Below are 20,608 nucleotides of genomic sequence, written 5' to 3'. Positions count from 1 at the left end.
TTTTGAAAACCCTTTGATTTTTTGATCTCCGATTTTTAGAAATGAAGTAATAGTTGTTTTTTCACAGAGTGAAAGACGAAACTGGAAAACTTCCGAAAACGAAACTAAAATTATTTTTGTTATAATTTAAGTATTTTAACCTTTTTTTTTATTTGAATAAATTATATTTTTTGGAACCCATAAAATAAATTTTCAAAAATTAATATCCGAATCATCATCATTAATATTATTTTTTTATTTATTTACTATTTTTTATTTATTTATTTGCTTTTTGTCAGAATTTTCATACATCCAGAATTTCCTCGCATTTTATATGCATTTCCTAAAGAAATCATTGTTGATTTTGAGAAAATTTCTTTACGCTAAAACACATTGCAAAAAAGTTTACTATAGAAATGTTATGTAATGTAATCGATGTTTCGAACTAAAAGCTGATCTAAAACTTGTGGTTTTTATCATGCTCTAAGTAAGAATATTTAGAATTTTTCTTTAAAAGTTCATCATTAAGCAATATATTTGGTTTTATTTATTTGGCTTCTTGAAATTGTTTTAAGGTTCAAAACACTGTTAATCACATTATTGATCTAGAAAAAATTTTGTAATTTGTCATAGAACTGTTAGCGTGTCTTGAAAAATGGGTCGTTTTTAAGCTCAAATCTGCTCTTATAATGAAAAATATTTAATACATTTTTAAACTTTAATTAAAACTTGTATTTATAGGACCCTTACTTGCCAAACATAACATTAAAATTTTAATAAAACTCTTTTTAAAAAATTTTACGGAACCAGTCCGTTACCTTAAGTTTAATGAATTGATTTTTTTTCTTTATACACATGTTCTTTATATTCTTAGAAGATTCATTTTTAATTGTAAAAATCGCATTTTAAAACTCGCTTTTCAGGAGGTTAAATAAGAGAAAGTTAGGAGGTTATGGTCCAAAATAGTTGAAGTATCTTAAATCATTTAGTATAAAGAATTGTTTCATTTAGAAGCATGTAAAATTTTATACATAACAATTACAAGTATAAAAAAATAAGAGAAAGTTTGACTTTTTGTGACGTTGTCTCTTCGCAAAACTAAAGTCTTCTATGACAAGAGACCTACACAAAATTTTATAAATGCACATTCCTAACCACGAGTCATTTCGAAACGTTATTAGTATTTACATACATTATCTGGCGTTTAAAATATTCAAAACTTTATTATCACGTTCCGAAAAATATTCAGTTCACGGAACACGATAAAGAAGCAGAAACTCACACGAGATACACTCTTCGAACATTTTTCTAAAGTTGGCGAGATAAATTGCCCCGTCTTCGAAACCAAACTACAGTTTGGCGTCGTAAAAAATTCATGCGAACAGAAGACACGGAAGGAAGAAAAAAAGAGAGTAAGAAAGAGATGTGGCTGTTTCAAGAAAATGTTTCTTTTTGTGACCAAAGCATTGTTGTTGAACACGAAAAAGAGAAAGACAGGTGGCAATTTTCAGGACTTCCTTCCCCCCTTTCTCTTATACCTCTACATGATAACTGGAGTATTGATTCGTATACATTCCTTGAAACTACATATTCTCTCCATTCAGCTTCTTCTTCTTCAAAGACATTCTATCAAGAGCGAAACATTTTTGGCGTAAGTTGGCTTGAAATTATTTATTAATTTATTTGAATGAGGGCCAATGCGATTTTGTTGGTGAATGACGACTGTCCATAAAAAGGAAGGAAAAAAATTCCATGCATAGTTCTTTTGTTTAAAGTAAACACCAAAAATTTTAAAAAATTATATCGTAAATGAAATATTGTAATTCGTTTTTTTGAGAGGCATTGAATGACAACTTAAAGCATTGCGTTGCTGTAAGATATCGTCATAAAAATATTTTTAATATTATTTGTCTGGTCGATTGCTACTTTTTTTTTATTTCTTCGAACTTTCCAGTATAAACTTTTCTACACATCTTCGTAATTTCAAGCTTTTAAATCTTACAGTAAAACAAACACTGGTGGCAAATACGATTTTTTAATATAACGATTTTTTGCAAATTTATTGAGTATCATAATTTTATGCCTAACGCTTGAGACTAGACGGAGGAATCACACAAAACGCTTGTGCTTTAATTTTTCAATTTAAGTTAAGTAACTTAATAAATAATTTAAGTTACTCCAACACCGTTCAACTTACAAAATGTACAAAAATCCAGAAATGATTCATTGATTTCAATGATTTTTTTTTTCCCATGCAGAAAATTTTGGCAAATTGACATCATTTTTAAGAAAATTAATAATTTCACAAATACTTTATAAATATTAGTTCGATTTAAAACACAATCCATTTATTTTTCTCAACGGGATAGTACTTGACATTTTTAATTAAATATTTGTTCGTGTCAAATAAAATCAAATGATTTCTGGCAAAAGAAAACACAACTTAAAAGATGCACTGCAAATGACGCGTTTCATTAAAGAGGCAGCGTTATGGAAAAATGCCATTTAAAAGAAGAAAAAAAGAGGGCACAAAAATGTTATAAAAAGACAGTGGAAAGTTGAAATATTGTAAAACAACCAGGCATAAAAGCATCCTAAAAAGAATAACTTGACCGCAGAACGAGGGCAGCGAAGCACAAAATCTTTTAACAAAAAGTGACGCTCTTAAATATCGTCACATAGAAACTGGGCGAATAAATATCTAAAAAGAAAAAGTAAGGTGCTACATTTTTGTTGTTGTAAGGAACAAAAAGCGAAAGTGTAAAAAAAAAACTTAAAATAAAGAAGTAAAAGAAAAAGTTAAATTAATAAAGTCCGAATTTCAGCAGTCAAAAAATATGCCTCCTTCCCTTATTTATAGATTATAGTAGGTTTGATACCCTCATTGCATTGTTTGCTAACCTCAAAAGCATAACAAGCGGATACAAATCGACATCTCTTCTTGTTGCACAATAAGAAGTTACATAAGAACAGGTTAACTGAATATAGAATTACTGTATTAGTTTAGCCGTGTACAAAATTCAATTCAATGACATAATCCACTTTTCTGGTAGTTAGAGGGTTTTATTTTAGATAAGACTTCTGTGAACTTATTTCGAAAATCTGGGATTTTTGTCGAAATTTTGATGACAAATCTGCATTTTTCCGGCAAATTCGACGAGACGTTTGACGAAATTTTGTTCGATTTTGTGTCAAAATTGTATTTTTTTAAATTTATTTATTTATTTTGCTATAAAAAATGCAATTTTGTTATAAAATGTTAACACTTTGTTGATCGGCAATTTTGCATCTCGTTGCAATTTGCATGCAAAACTTAGCCATGTCGCCGGCTATTATATAGTAATTGATTATGGAAGTAAAGTAAAACATTCTAATATTGACTTCATGCTCAAATGTTGCTGACCGATGAAGATTTAACTAGTCGTTAGTCAGCAACGTGTTAGCTTACTTGGACATGGGGCACAAAAGTTCGCCGGTTCGTACTCCGTGTTACTGTCTGATCTTGGCGCTTACGAATCATTTAAGTTTTTTTTTTTTTATCTTTTGAGTTTAGTCTGTTTTTTATTCATTTTGAACATAAATATACAGTTTTGTGTTCTGGAATGATTTATAAGTTATTTTCAAATTGAAGAACAAACAGGCAGAAGAGCCATTACAAAGATACGTCTAGAGTTACAGGATTTTGCTCTTGCGTCAAACACTCTGATGCGTGGTGGTAAATCCAGCTATAACTCTGGATGTATCTAAGCACTGTCGTTCTCTAATGTATGCTATCTATTTCAGATAGACTTGACCTTATACACCATTATTTATTGAATAGTAATAGTACTTTATTTTTATCGCATTAGAGCTGCAAAATGGGCTGATGGCAACAGTCTGAAAATCATCCCTAAGGATGACCAAAATACATGTCATCACAATTTTAATCCTCTGCAGAAGTGATGGCATGTCTCTTTCATAGTTGAACGACCTGCGCGCGAAGTTGAGCACTTTATGGTAGAACAGTTTAACGAGGATTGATACCTCGCTACCTCCGCCTCTTCGCAGGCTAATCGAGGTAGTCACTCACCCTCTGACCACTGCCAGTGATGCTTGATAGGTGATCTTTCGGGAACAGTATCTCAAGGATCAGTCCGTTGTTTATTTATTGGTACAACATACATTTGCAGGCTTATGTGGTCAATTAAGGCTTATAAACATTTGTCAAATAGTAGGACAGATAGCACAATAGAGAGAAAGACAGCACAAAGATACATCGGGATTCGAACGCTCTACCTCCTAGCTTAGCGCAGCGTTTGGCTCGGTCAGAGAGGCTTCTCAGTCTGTTGAGGGACAAATTGAAGATCAGGTAGCACAAAATAAAGATGCAGATCTGTGGCCTGAGGTATTTTGCTCTTTTGTGCTCTCTAATCTAGCTCATTGAAGCGAGAAGATAGCAGGTTCGAAACCCGCCGTGGATGTATCTATCCGTTGTCCTTCTTTAATTTGTGCTATCTGTTCTTCATCTTGCCAAGAGCTTATTCGCTATTCTTTGTGTTAAGCACATAAGCCAGCATATGTATGTGAATAAATAAATAAATCTGCATAGATATAGGGTGGGAGCTGAACCCGCAATCCCCACGGCCACTGAGGACCCACCTTTTATTACTATTAGAAATAAAATGAAGTGCGTATAAACATCGGTGATAAAACAACACCCATGCATGTAGACAAAATCAATTTTGAGTCAATCCAGGAATTTAACGGAAAGTCCCTTAAAATTTACCTGGATCAAAGCAATCGGTGCGGGGAGGCAATAAGTAGCTAGAACTTGCCTCTTTTCTTCCGGCGATCATGCATGACGGATCTGCCTTCCATATCTTTCGCTTCAGCTGTTCCTCCCCTCCTTCCCCCTCAACTCAAGTAGTTCTTATTTGAGATCCTATTTATATTTTATGTAAAGGTTCATCCCGCATCCACCGTGAATATCGCTTTCCTTCGAGGAAGAATATAAAAAATCTCGTCTGCACTTTACTTGAAACATTCTTTCCGTTGTTAGCGGAGGCTCACTTCGAATTCGGAAGATTTTGCGGATGAGTATGTTGTTCTACGTGCTCATCTTTCTTCGCTGGAAACTGTTCAACAAATATTTAATTTTGCTGACGATACTATCGGTGGAAAGTTTGTACGAGATGGAATTTTTTTCTCATTAATCGATAATTAATCTACCGTGTTTCTGGAGCGTCTTTCTTTTGAACATTATTTTTGAATATACTTTTCTTTTTTTTTTTAATTTTGATATTTCATATTTTATTTCTTTAATTATTGTGCTTTCTTTTATCGGCCACTATTTAAATATTTTGCTGTAACTTCAACTAATCATCAAACTATTTAAATATTTTTCTTTGCTTTTTTAAAAGCACTTTCTTTTCTTTGTCTTGATTTCTGTAAACATAAAATTAAACAAATATCGACATAAAAATTAAAAAATGTATTTCACTTTTAAAGAGACTTAGACAAATAATTTTTAATCAATGATTTGCTATAACAAGAGGACGAGTTTTTTACATTTTTTCTAAAAGTCGACAATCTTCTTCTGGAATCTTCTTTTTTTTTTTTAAGACAATTTTTTTCATGGCGAAAATGTTTTTAATTAGGGACAGCAAAAGTGATATCAGATTTTGGTTTTCAGTATTTATGACCTCCTCCTCCTCCCTTTTGTCACTAACTGTCACACTCGGAGTCATGGTGGCTCAGGGGATAGAGCGTTCGCCTTCCGATGAGGTGAACCGGGTTCGGTTGCCGGTCGATACTTTTTCCTCACCAGGCTTGCACCGACCACAGTGCCGACGTAAACGTATCCTCAGTGGTCGACAGATCGTGGGTTAGAGTCCCGCTGCCGTCAGGCTAATCGTGGGAGGTTTTCGTGGTTTTACTTTCCATGTAGTTCCATCAAAATACCCTACGCGAACTCAAATTTCTCCCAATATTTAAAGAGAGTCGATAGTGCATTTACCAATGATGCTAAAACTACCCTTTTTCGATGTACCTTTTCTTCAGCATTTAAACAAGATATTGTTTCATTTTTTTCCCACAAAATATTGACATTTACATGTTTACGCTATGATAACTGTTAGTATTTATCTTTAGCAGAAAATTTAAGTAAGTTTCATCCTTTTTGAGCAAAAATCTTTCATAAGTCAAAAAGTATTCCCGTTAACTGTAAGACATTATCACAGCATACAACTGATATAATCTCAAATATTCCTAAAAACTTTCAACGCAATATCGTAAGTAGTTTCTTATAAAAGGTACATCGAAAAATGCCAGTTTTAGCATTTTTGATATATGCCCTACTGACTGCCCTTTCATCCAGGAGTTCCCTTGTCTTCTGGATTGGGTTCAAAATGACTAGGTTGAGGACATTGGTAGTCATAAACTCAAAATTGGGTCGAGTGTTCAACGACAGATATAAAATAAAATAAATGTCACACTCCTTCCTCCTTAACACATGTCAGGTTATAATTACACTAACATACTCTGGTATCTCAGAAACAAAGCACATCATATTTCAACTTTTATTTTTAAGTCAATGTGTTTTAATTATATTTATGAGCATCAGAACAATAACGATTAATATTTATTTTGATGAAAAATATTAATAAATATCAGAAATTAAATGGATTAAAATATAAATATTTAACCTGATGATTTTAAATGTTTTAATTTTAACCAAAATGAGTGCTGTCACATCCTTCAAACGTGACATCATTTATGAACGGTCCCTCTTTATGCTAACATCCATGTTATTAGATTTCTATGAAACACCGCATTTAAATTGTTACACAAATAAAAATAAATGTAAAACCTGTAGTAAAAAATGTGTTTTTAGGGAGAATTAGCTATGGTCTCCTGTGTTAAATTTCTCAACAAAAAAAAAATGTTAAAATGTCTTGTTGCAATATTGTGTTAAGCAGGGCACGCTCTAAAGATTTCAAATTATTAGCCAGTAAATCAGCTAAATATCATAAGAAGCCAGAAGCAAATCTTAAAAAAATTTTATTATTTTTTTTTTCCTCAAAGAAAACTATTTCACGGTAGTTTGTTTCAGGCTTATGTTATTTGGACCCAATTCTAATGGGTTATGCTGCACATTTACCGAACATTACTGTAAGCGAATAAAAAATGCTGATTTGTTTAGAAAAATTCATTTCGACGGGCTTTTGAGGATCGAGTTATTATATATATTTCTTTACAGTGGAAAAAATCATTCGCTAAAACTTTTGTCAAGTTCGGTTTTATTTGGATTTTATCGCATTTAATTTGGGTTTTATCGCATTTGATGAGGTTGCGAATGCTTAGCGCCGTCCCTGTGTTAAGCCTCACTTTGTTCATAGGTGATATTTTTACATTGCATTGTTCCTTAGTATTGTTTCCAGGTATTTATTTTACACGTTTCCGTAATCTCAATAAATAAGAGCACGAACCCGAAGCATTTTATACCCGACACAGAAATCGTGGTGTTTATGTCCAGAAACACGTTTTTTGAATAATTTGAAAATATGGCTTATTATTATTATACTGCACAAAGTTTTTCATTTTTTAATGTTATAGCTTATTTATAAGACCGTTGGAAGTATGCTTACCAACTTCATGAGTTTTTGAATGGCATCAGGAAATCATTTTGATCAATCTATGATGTGTGCAGCAATCTGCCGAATTCAAAGAAATTGAAGAGCTTTGTTTGTATAAATGTAGGTAACAGTAAGGGTTTGTGTGGGATCAAGAAGAGCGGGTAGCAGTGAGAAGCTATTTTCTCTTGTGCCTTCGTTCATTTTGTCATCGAGTTTATTTGGAGCTACAGATTTTCGAATTTCTTTTTAATTAATCAATACTATTTTCTAAATGAATTTATTTTTATAAATCAGTCTCATTATCCCAAAAATATTTTAACATAACAATAGAAAATAAACGGCACTATGAAAGGTTAACACGATAAATAAGCGAAGAAAATTTCACCCTTTAATTCACAATTTAATTTTTTAATATTTTATACATTATGTTAAACAATTTTTATTGTATTTTTTTAATTTATTTCTTTCAGTGGGAATAGCTTGTTGCATATTTCAAATTGATAAATTTAGCTTGTATTTTTTTTAAAACCCGCATTCATTTTTTATTGTTTACATTTTTTTTAAAAAAAAGGCACAAAAAATGCTTCTTTTTTGGTCTCGTAACAGCTGTGAGGTTTCATCGCAGATGGGTGCACCAAATCGAAGCTGTGCAATTCGACCTCCTATTGTCCCCAGTGCGATCTATTTGTTTTTTGATGGAAGTTTAGCTGCCAACTTTTTTCCGCGGTGACAGAGAATTCCAATTTAACTGTCCCAATCCTTGGCCGCATGTCACCGATATTTCTGCATGCTCGAACTTCTTGTGAGGAGCCATTTTTATGCGTTCGAAATCTGATATTTCTTTTGCTCAATTTTTTTAAAAATAAATTTCTTTACTGAATAGTGTATGAGATTTTAATACTGTGATAAGAGTACAATCTTTTCTTTCCCATCGGAAAATGGATTGTTGGGAGAAATTTCAACCGTTCCCTTTTAGTTGAACGATCGTCAAAATCATTTTGTCTGTTGTTTAATTTAAACTCCTAAGACCTCAGCTTTTATGAATGATAGAAAAAAGCGATGTTTTCTTAAAAATAGGCAGTTTAGAAGAAAGTGTCTACTCATAAAGGCAATGTAATTTTTTTTAAAAATTCAGTTCATGAAACTTAATGAACTTTTTTGCTTATTTTAATTACATATAAGAAAATTATGTATTTTAATTTTCAGAACATTTTGCATATAAGATGTTTTTGTATTGTATAAGATATTTTAATATCGGAGGATATTTTTATCTTCAGGTTTTGATCTTAAGATAAAAATCTATAGACTCAAATAATAAGGCATTTATATGCCATAAAACTGTCCAAAAGGTTACTGTTGTCATATTTCCCATTTGTCTTATTATTTTCATTGTTATTAAAAAAAACTTCGATCGGCGAGGATTAAACAAATTACATTTTTACCTAGACAATTGCTTTGTAATGGTGCACAAACAGACAAAAAAGATATTTGAAAATAATATCTCATAGTGATAAAATCATACTAAATGTTATCCAATATATTGGACTATCCTAGCTTATATCAATCCGAGGTTGACTCTTAGAGTGCCACGTCAGTCAGCTATGACAAAAAGAATAAAATCTTATATAAAACTGGAAAAAAATTACATTAATTTAAGTAATTGCTAACACATTTGTTTAAAAACTACTTGAGTTTCATTTATTACAAATCAAATTTTTATTTATTTCAATCTGCTAGAAGTGCCAGTGTCCTGGCAGGGATTTCCTTAAAAATAAACGTTGCGCTCAACGAGTTTAAAATTGAATATCAATATTTACAAGAGCAATCTCCTCAAAGTCATGGCACAGTCGCAGTTATATACAATTTCTGTAATATGTTTTCATTTTATTTTTAATAATTATAAGTCTTAGGGCAATACAGTAATAATCCACAGTTTTTCTAAAAAAGTGGTATTCTTATATTAATCTACTCCTTAGTATTGTTCATGGATAAATATTTTATCAGTTCGTTAGGATTTTAACTATCATTATACACTGAAACATTTTACTGTCTACTAAGGTAGCTTTGGGTTTTTCCCCAACAAATTCTTTTAAAGAACGCTCTTCTGAAACAATATGAAAATGTGGCTTATCATTATATCGTTAAAAAAAATACCTCTAAAAATATTTACAGCCATATAACTTTAGACAATTAAAATTTCACAAGTTGTTCCTAAATTTTTTAAAGAATTTAGGAAGAGGTTTGGCTCATTATCAATTCGTTCTGATATTCCAGAATTTTGTTTGTGCTCAGAGCATCCCATTTTCTACGAATACAATTGCAGATTTTAAAACAATTTTAAGAATCGAAAGTTTGGATTTTTGATCTAACGTCTTTTTATTTTAGTTAATAATGCTAGTAAAACCGCAAAATTCTATAATTCAAAGTCAGGACCGTCCACTGATTATATACTTTGTTCAGGCATTATAGCCTTACCCACATAACTCAAGGTTTCAATTATTTTGGAAATTCAGTCATTTTATGAACAAGAAAATCAGTTGAAAATTTTTTTTCTTTACTTTATCGAATTCTTATGTTTATTCTTATGAATGCAGTTATTAAAACTGTCATTTTACTAAATCAATTGTAAATATATCTACTTTTTATCTTTTTCTTAGCTGACTTCTTCATCTAAGTCGGCTTTAAGTTGGTTGCAACTACACAACAGGAGATTATTTCTCGTCTTCTCAATTTAAAACCAGCAAAACTGCATTTTGATTTCTAACGTCGTCTGTTCGATTATCATTTAACTATTTCTCCTTGAAAGCGGATGTGCTGGTTAATTGAATTTCGTCGAAAACCACCCTAAGATAAAACTTACGACCTCCTTTTCTTTTTTAGTACGATTCTCTTAAGTAAAAATCAAACTCACTGATTAAAAGCACTAAATTCTCCATAAACTCGGCGTCCACGACCCAATTCAATTAAAGGGCTGGAGCAAAACAAGAGCGCCTACTTTTAAAACTTCGTCGATGGCTGGGGTTGGTAAGTGAAGATAGATAGACCCAAGTTAGGATTTTAGTTAAGACAGATAGTCGTGAAAACCACCAACCCAGTCGATGAAACAGTTCCCATTATAGGTTCCCTTGTACAGCTTAGATGTAAGTGGTATGGCGCAGGATTTATGACTGTTGATTTTTGATTGTTGAGTGGATGTGAAAATATTAATGGTTCTCTCTCTCTCCAAGCGAATGAAGGATGGAGAGGGGCTTGTTTTGCATTCTGTAGTTGTTACACAGAAAAGGTAATTTGATTAATGCGAAGAGGAATTTGGAACTGTTGGGAGTGTGTGTTTGCGTTTCCGTGACTGCTTTAGTGGGATTAGGTCTGATGTTTTAGCTAATAGAGATGTTTATTTTAATACTTGTTTGGACTTCTCCCATGCTGATAGTCTCTCTGTTATCACAATATTGTTACATAAGAGATAAGGTTTAATTAGGGATACCTAATAATCCTTATAAAAGATATTATATAATGTATTTATTACAAGGATTATTAGGAATGATGTTGGATCTTCTCCTTTGTGGATAGTCTTTTTATTTATTGTGGAAACCTTTCACAATAAGGATATTGTTGTAGCTAGAGATTCCTGATTATCCCTATATCAGATATAGTGTATCTGTTATAAGGATTATTCGGAATAATGTTTTGTTGAAAGTCTTTCGATTTATTGTTAAAGCCTTTCACAATAGTTGCAGTTAGAGATTTCTAATAGTCCTTGTTACAGATGTTGTGAAACTGTTATAAGGATTAATAAAAATAATTTTGGTCTTCTCCCCAGCTGATTATCTTCATATTTATTTCTGAAGCCTTTCACGTTATGGACATTGTTGGAGTAGAAATTCCTAGTTATTTTTTTTTTTCTAGTTCTGTTATAAGGATTATTATGATCATAGTTTTGTTTTCTCCCTTGTTGATAGTCCTATAATTTATTGCCAAAGCTTTTCTCAATAGGGATAGTGTTGCAGTTAGGGGCTCCTAATAATCCTGTAGAGGATTTTATCCGTTATGAGAATTAATATAGGAATAATTTTGGTCTTTCCCCTTGCTGATAATCTTTATTAATTATTTCTGAGGCCCTTCTTAGTATGAATAGTGTTGCAATAGGGATTTTTAATAATCTTTGTAACAGATATAATGCTGTTATAATCATTATTAGGAATATTGTTTAATCTTCTTGTTGATAGTCTTACTCTTTATGGATAAGACCTTTCACAATATGGATTTTGTTACTGTATAGTTTTTTATAATCTTTATAACAGATATAATGTACTGTCATAAGGATTATCATGTATATTTTTTGGTGTTCTCGAATGCTGATAGTCTTTGTATTTATTTCTAAAGACTTTCACTCCATGGATAAAATTTCAATATATAGTTGGAATTTATTTTGAGGTTCCTAATCCTCAAAACAGATATGGTGTATCTGTTATAGTGCTCCCAATGTGGCAAGCATCTTGCAAATGAGTGTTACTAAGTTACAGTTAAAGAATAAATTAAGGAGTTTTCTTCAAATAACTTGTAATTTCTTTTTTTGCATTGTTTTTAAAACAACATTCACTACGTAAGCTCTCATTTTTTTTGTGTACTTTTTTGTCAGGAAATAACACGCTTTGAGTTATGTAGAGATGTGTTATAACTATTGGAAGTTAATGTAACTAATATTTCTTCTAACAGATTGTGTGTTACAAGCAACAGACATGACAATTTGGAAAAACATTCATCACTATGACAGATATCATATATCTGTTACAATGTTGCGCGTGTTTCCAAATTAAACTGCTTCATTTTAATGTAAAAAAATACTGTTGCCTAAACATTTAAATGAACCAACAAGCTTTTTGATTTGTGGACTCAATTTGTTGAATATTTTGAGATGATTACGGAAAACTTTTCGTCTGTCAATGGATCCTTCACAAAATGTTTTATCTTCAAAATGCATTCTTCACATCTTTCGTTTCAAAAATAGACCCTTTTGTTTTTTCTTCCTTTTAAAAATATTCGGTGACGTCATTAATTCATGATATTATAAGTTCAACTCTTCGGTTTTTATCTTTCTTTTTCTTCACAAAAATGTTAAATTATTTATACACTTATTTTAGATTCAGAAAATTATCAATAGATTTTTCACAAAATATAATCTTGCACAAAAAGTCTCGACTGATCACTTTTTAGTGATTTATCACACAAAAACAAGTTCTTAGTTTCACAAAATTAAGAGTTGATTTTTTATAATTTCACCAAAACAAAACCTTTCACATAAGCCCTGTACAAACCACTGTTTTTTGTGATTTTTCCCGCAAAACCTGGACGCTATTTCCACAAAATCACGTATACATTTTTCCAAACTTTTGAAACAACATTACTTTCTACAAAAGTTCAATTATAAGCACATCTCATCGCATGGTGTCAATTTACAGGGCAAACTATCTACAAAACATCTTTTAAATTGGAAGCAATTCTCTTAATCCACCACCTCATACATAATAATGGGTAATCACCTCATGCTTTTAGTTGTTCGTAAATTGCCGTCGCTGTCATTAATCATCATGATGGAGGAATGTCCATGGTGAATCTGTTTTTTTCAATTCCTGTTCTTTATCTTCACAATTGTTTGAGCGATTTAAAAATATCCCTTGGGAAATAGCTTTCATTATCATGCACGTGTCATCGCTTGTCAGTCAAAGGCCATTAAACAAAATCTTTCCGTGTCAACTGAATGATCAGTTTCAGTTGGATTTGTCTTTCTTATTGGATAGTTTACCCAACTCGTCTGTGACATTCGAATAACATCATTTACTAATGAGACAATTTAGGAAAACAATATTTTTTTCATTAAAAAAGTTTTTTTTCTCCTGTTTATGCTCCTTTATAAAGCGATTTTCGTTGTTAAGGGGCCTTCATACCGACTGCAACGACAGCAAATTGCGTGTTGCCAAGACTTAACGTATGCGTACTTCTTTCTTCCCCTTTCTGTTGCAATAACCAGAGATAGCCGTAGCACTGATTTCAAGAATTAGACAGGGTTTAATTTTTGTCACTGTTGCAGACTTAGAAAGTGAATCCGATTCATTTATATTTTCAAAGGGAGAGTACGGTGTAATCACGCATGATTACACCGTATGTACTAATTATGAGATTGATCTTATAAAACCAAGAATCAAAAATTTAACCATTACTTTTGATATCATGTAAAAAATAAAAATAAAATGTTCGACAAAATAAGGAAAAGCTATGACGTGTTGCTAAAAGATAAGAGATCTCTGTATTTTTTAATTAATTGTATATTTTTCCTGAAGATAAGAATTTTTTTATCTGCTATTATTACAAAGTAGTTATTTGTAAAAATTAGAATATTTTTTATTGAAAAAGATTTTTGAAAAACACTATTATGCTCCATAAAAGAATACAATGCCATATAGTTATTAAGTGACCATCGGTGAGAAATTATCACAAAAACTAAAATTTTGAAAGAGAAATTTTAGCAAGTTGAGGAAAAATCCCATACGAAATATTAAATTTCGGACGAAATATAAAATTTTATAAATACAAGGTATGGGGGACAAAACCGGATCTTCAAGGTTTCTTTTTTTCTTTCTTTTCATAAAGAATTTCGTAAACAAAATTTCTTCAATTTTTACAGGTCTTTAGATCCAAAAATAAAAAGTTTTAGTATAAAAAAAGCTATGTTTTCAAGAGTAAATTGATCATTCTATGGAATTGTACTAAAATTTGGTATTGTTCATCCTGATTGGACGAAACTGGGTATATATAGAAATGTTCAGTCGACTAATTCCTTTTTCCGACAGAAATATTTTTATATTTTATTTTATTACCGTCGTTGAACAGCCGACCCAATTTTTTGAGTTTACACTAATGTTCAACGCCGTAGCCTTGTAATTTGGAACCCAATCCAGAAGACAGCGGAACTCCTGGACCAAGTATTGGAAGAAATACCTTCGTGGAGGACTTTTTGATGGAACTATCGTTCCCCGCAGGCATAAGACTCTCCGTGTACAAAATGGTAAACTGGTGTACGCTAAAGCTGTCGGAGTCACATTGTCTTTCAAGTTCCCATAACGTTCAATACTCCTGGGGGTACTGGATCGGAGATTGATCTTGCTTTGGTTCAGGTCAAAATTACGCTCTGTGGATGGATGATGTGTGAATATATCCTTCCTTTAAAACGGTCTGTGACGTATCTGTCGTACAAGTCAAACTCTTGTCCATAGATAGAAAACGTGGTTATCCCGACGACGAGGTGATTCTTACGCATCATCCGTCTACCACTGTGGATATTTTTATGTCAGCACTACGGTCGGTGCAAGCGGTAGCAGAAATCGTATCAATAAGCCACTGCTGGGGTACGAATCTGAGCCACCACGGCTCCTCTGAAATGTTTTGTGATCAAATATATTAATCAACTGAGCACGCAAGTTCACATCATCATACATGTCACATTGCACGTCCTGCGTTACTAGGTCGACATTATGCTGTTTTCACATTTTTGCGAAAATCAATTCAATATTTTGCTGCAGTACTCTTTAAAGGAGAAAATATTTTTAAAAAAATCAATCTTTGTTTTTTTTTTGGGGGGGGGGGGGATTTTACTGTGTTGTTCTCCTTTAATAGTAATAAAATAATTATTTTCTAGCAAGTGATAATATTGAAATACACCAGACTTCTTTTTTATTAAAAACATTTAAAGTACCTAGATCTCATGGATGAAATATTAATTTTTCTAATTTATTTTTCATTAACTTTCTAGCAGTAAATTTGTTCTAAATATTTTTTTTTAGTGTATCTTTCATTGAAAATAAATTACGCTCGCCCCATTGGTACCGTTAAGCCGTCATTAATAATTACAGACAGTTTTTTTTTTTCATGCATACTAATCGCGAAATCTTTTAAAATGTGTTTAGAAATAAGGCGATTTTAAAAAGATAAATCCTGTTCAATTTTTATTTCTCAGTGTCTTTTGTTTTTTATGTATTTGCTGATTGTTAAAGACAGTAAGAATGAAAGAATTTTCATCTGGGAATATAACATTCTCTATTTATTTTACGCGATTTAAAAGATCCCTTTTTATACCTCCATGAAATTTTAAATATTTAAGTTTTTCCTTTTTGGAGATATTTGTGGGTTAGTTGAGTTGCTTGCCTAAGAAAAAGGCATCTCTTGGACAAAAAGTAGTAAATATTTTTTTATAAATTTAGGTTGAAACATAAAAAAATTTTTAGCATTTGCTTTTTCTTTCCCTCCTATGTCTAGTTCCTTAAATATACATTTTGAGATACTATATCCATTTTTATAAATAAACTTTTTCCTATTTTCTCAAAAACTATTTTTAGATGTGTGCATTTTCTTAAATACACATTTTGAGCCATGTCCATTTTCTTAACTAAGTATTTTGAGCTGTGTCCATTTTCTGAAATACGCATTTCAAACTATGTTCATTTTCTTAAACACACAATTTTAGCTATGTCTGAAATGAAAAGCTCACTGATGAAATCCTGATCTGCTAAACGTCGTTTTCTATTTTGTCCAAATTAATAATTTGATTAAAAACTTCATTGGCTTAAAACAAATATTAAGATGGTAATGAAAGTCGATATGTTTGATGTGCCCAAAAATAGCCGCCCTTTTCTCAACACTTGATTGATTTTGCATGTTAAAGATTTATGGTAAAGATTTATGGTAATAATCTGGTGAATCAGAACAAATGAAGAGATTTATAGTAACATTCGTACGAATAAAAGGAATCCAATGACTTAGTTATCTTCTAAGAATGGATGCAGAAAGAAGTGTGTTAAACGGTTATTAGGAATTAAGCCAGGATGGCCAAGATCTAGAAGAAGGTCTTTAGCCAGATAGAAATTAGAATATAAAAGAGGACTTGAAATTACTTGCTACAAGAAAAATGCCCATCAGAAAAGAATAGTACAAAATCTTAAAGGATACCAGGGCTCTGCAAGGGCTGAAGTTCCTCGATGGTTTTGATAATTGTTTTTAATTGACTGAAAATAATAAAATAATTTAGTGGGGCGATAAATGTTTTCACTTCACTCGGGAGACCCGGGTTTAAGACCACTGTTTTAAACTATTCTGCACTTTAATTACGTAAGTCATTACCTCATTAAATGAACTTAAACGTTAAACGTTGCTTGCGTATTTTATTTTTATTCCATAACGTCTGTCATTTATTTATCTCATTTCGAATAAAATTTAAGCATCCTCATTTCATCTGCTTATTCGAATCTATTGTTTCTTCTTAATCGTCTGTTTTGCGAGGCGGCTTTCTTTTTCGGTATCGTGTTAACGGCTCTTTTGAAAAGAGAAAGAATAGACAAATGCACGGTTCGCGTGATCATGTCGAATAGAGGATGCATCAGGGCAAAAGAACACGTTACTACTTGACCAATGGTAGAAAATACTGCAGCACAAATCGTTTGCGTTGTCGGGCTCTTTGATTTGGAGGGGTTTGTCGTGATTCGAACATTTTTTACTCACCGTGGGAGGAAGGGATTTCATGAGAATAGGTGACTTAATATAACTCACTTAAATATAAAAGCGACGCTCCTCGATGTGTTCTTACCAGTCTTCTCATCGTCTGATATTCAAATATTTTGTTTGAATAGTTTAATAAAATATTTTTAGGTAAGTGTCGTTTATTTAAAATAAGTAAATAAATTTTAAATGTAAATAATAATTTTATTATCTGATAAATAAAAATTATATTATCTGATAAATAAATAAAAATTTTATTATCTGATAAGAATATTGAGGTTGATTTTGTTGGCTTCAAAAGTGTGCTTTGAAAAAAAAAAGAACAATAATAATAATAACTGCATCAATAACTATTAAACATTAACAGATTCTTTTAAAACTTTTTCTTCAATCAAAATTTTTAAAAAAATAATAATAAAAACATTTTAAGTGCCTTACACTTGGGCAAATCTATTAGTTTAAACTACGTATACCATCTTACTCTGAAGAATTATCTCAGTTTTAGAACAGGCTAATAATTTAAAACTTTTTAAGTTTATTATAAATTTAGCGAGATTTTTTCCTTGTAGAGGGAGATGACCAAAATCAATGCTGGTGCTCAATTTTTGCAAAATTTTATAAGCATCCCGAATAATGCAGCCTTGAGGGAACTTCGTTCACAAAGTTTTGGGATACTCTCGACTCAAGAAGAACACAATCACCTGACCAATGACCTGCTGGTTGTTTATAAACAAGATGTCGTGTTAATATTACTACCTAAGGTCGAGCCACGTTTCTCCACATAAGTTAATTGACTTAAAGTTATTTAAATACAACGCTGTATCGCAAATCGAATTGGTTAAAATATAATTCTTTATTGTCAACGTTTTTTCCTAGATTTATTATTTGTTTATATATTTTATTGCAATCGTGATATTATTTCTTTTGTGTATCTGGTAACTTTGTTGCAGATTTAGTTTGTTTATGTTCTACGTGGCTTCGTACCTGTCCTTGTGTAAAGTAAAAGAACTAAACCAAATCTTTTTTTGTGAAAGACTATAGAATATGTCACTTCGGAGAATTCATATAGGTTGACTCGAAATTCATAGATAATCTGACTCGAAATATAATGGAAAAAACAATTGCTAATAAACAAATGCCACGTTTCAACAACCAATCAGGATCCATATCCACGATGACGTCGCTTGCAGGTATCCAATTGACATTTTGCGCCGTTTTCAGAATTTGTAAGGAGAGTGCTATTGCAAAGATACGCTAAACTAGATATAAATATCACGAATAACAATTGCAAATGAACAGTAGTTATGAAAATAAGCATATTAATCGCAAAAAAACGTTTTTTCAAGAGGTAACAGAGCCTTCGAAACACACACTTTAATTATTTCATTGTATATCTAACAATAAAAATAATTTTAAGAATCGACCCAGGAAACCAAATATAACCAGAAGAGCAGTAACGTGTGCATTTATAACTTACTGGCTTTAAAATGCACATTAGATAGGAGACCGGAGCCCTCACCAAACTGAATAAATTAACAGCGCTAATTGTCCTTTTTAAGTGATACACTATAGGACACATTTCCTAATTGATACAGTATGCACTTCTGTTCGCTACACGTAATCGGGCGAAAGAGAACATTTTTGATACGTCCCTCCCGTCAATAAAGTGTATAAGTAGCAATAAAAATTGGCGACAGCAGCAACTTTACGAACCCCCATCGCATAATTATTAGCTTCATTAGTATGCAAGATTATACAACAAACAACGATTCATTGAAACACACGTAATTTCCAAATGGAAAATTTCCAGGGAACATTTTATTTTTGTCTTCCCCCCCCCCTCAAAATTTTAAAGGGGTCGGAAGTAATTACGACAGTCGGTCATCCATGAGAGCAAAACCACGTAGCAATTTAAAATGTGTGCGTTAAAAATTAAAGCCTCCAGATGAATTGTGGGAGTTTAAAAGGTACGGTTATGGAGAGGAAATAGAAAGAACATAGAAGATGCCATTAAGCTAAATCGTTTTAATTGAGTTGTAGGTAAGGAGTAGGGGGGAAGAGTATGTGATTCGGTTGAATTGCCGACCCGGCTATTAAATAACGCCCTCCCCCCAAATTGCTGGGAAATTAATGAAAACTCAACCAAAGGATAGAAGGAGGGAGATTTGTTCGAAGCTTTTAAAAGATTGCAGTTTAATAAAGCGTGTTTGACGAGAGCTGAAGTTGTGCTGGTTTTAAGACAACCGCGCTGATAGCTAGAAATCAAATGTTGAAGGTATTCAATCTGGTGAGCTGTTCTCAATTTAATCGCTATCGTTTTAAGAGAAAAGTTAGAAGAGCTTTTACTTGGTGAACTTTGGTTTAAGTGCTCGAACGGTTGAATGTTTAAGTTTAATTTTAATGAGTGATTTTTTTAAAAGTCGTTTTATTTTTTTGTATTTATACCACGAATGCAAACTTAACCTTATGCGTATTACGTATATTGTTAAGTTTGTATACACAATACGCATAAGATCAATTAAATATTAAGTAAATTAAATGCAGTGACCATCTCGTATTAAAATCCGTTTCTGTCAGAGAACTGGAATATCTGCACTTGGAGAAAAAAATTTCAAATTTCAACTTCACAATTACACTAAAAGTTAAACTGATGGCTTTATTTTCATTTATTTATTTATTCTTTCATTTATTTATTTTTTGAATGCAAACTTAATCTTAAACGTATTACATATATGGTTAAGTTTGTATACGCAATACGCATAAGGTAAATTAAATCTTAAATAAATTAAATGCAGTGACCTTCTCGTATTAAAACGCGTTCGTTCTGAGAACTGGAATATCTGCACTTGGGGAAAAAAATTCAAATTTCAAAGTTAAACTGATTGGTTCCTTTTTAGTTATTTATTCATTGATCCATTTATCTTTGCTGATTTGACATTCGAATTAAACATGAGCTACAATTTAGATTTAATTTACAGAAGGATTTTAAAACATTAGCGAAAATTGAACCATCGAAACGACCAGCGAAATTTGAAGTTGAACATGATTTAAAAATTAATTAAAGTTTTTGTTATTTTCTGTATTTTTTTTTTCCTTTGCTGCAAAGTTCATTTTAAAATATCAAGCGCTTTCCAGATAGATTTACCTTATTGAGTTAGTGATGATCATTGATATTTTATGAGGATAGGCATCATACCCTTCTTCAATCATAAATAGTATTCATCTACTAGAATCCTTTTACGCTCTCCCTTTCCATAATTTAGTTTTTTTTTTTTTTTTTTTTTTTTTTTTTTTTTTTTTGTTTAACTCTTACCCTTCAATTTTCCTCCATATCAGCAACTTTCTCCTTTTTGTACATAAGGAGCAAAAGGAAATTTGTTATTTACATGCTACTCATCTTACAAAATGTGAGAAAATAGAAAATTCTAATTATTCACCCCAGAAAAAGCACTTCTTTTTTTCATTTTTAA

The 20,608-nt window shown here is 31.7% G+C and overlaps 1 protein-coding gene across 4 annotated transcripts in view; it reads left to right on the top strand.

The window, feature by feature from the left end:
- LOC107454759 (xylosyl- and glucuronyltransferase LARGE1) overlaps window positions 1–20,608 on the top strand; it is a 168,155-nt gene that overhangs the window by 60,891 nt on the left and 86,656 nt on the right. For 2 of the 4 annotated variants that reach the window (XM_071179042.2, XM_043040566.3), the window contains exon 1: window positions 1,363–1,630. The exons of the other annotated variants lie outside the window; for them this stretch is intronic. The gene's annotated coding sequence lies outside the window, so the exon portion shown is untranslated. Of the gene's footprint in view, window positions 1–1,362; window positions 1,631–20,608 lie in introns of those variants that run through there. 4 annotated transcript variants of the gene reach the window in all.

This window comes from Parasteatoda tepidariorum, chromosome 6 (assembly GCF_982258835.1).
Source record: "Parasteatoda tepidariorum strain Cologne lab strain chromosome 6, Ptep-v5.0, whole genome shotgun sequence".
Classification (NCBI taxonomy): Eukaryota; Metazoa; Arthropoda; class Arachnida; order Araneae; family Theridiidae; genus Parasteatoda; species Parasteatoda tepidariorum.
The sequence above is the reverse complement of the archived record's forward strand: the minus strand, read 5'-3'. Positions and strand labels throughout refer to the sequence as shown.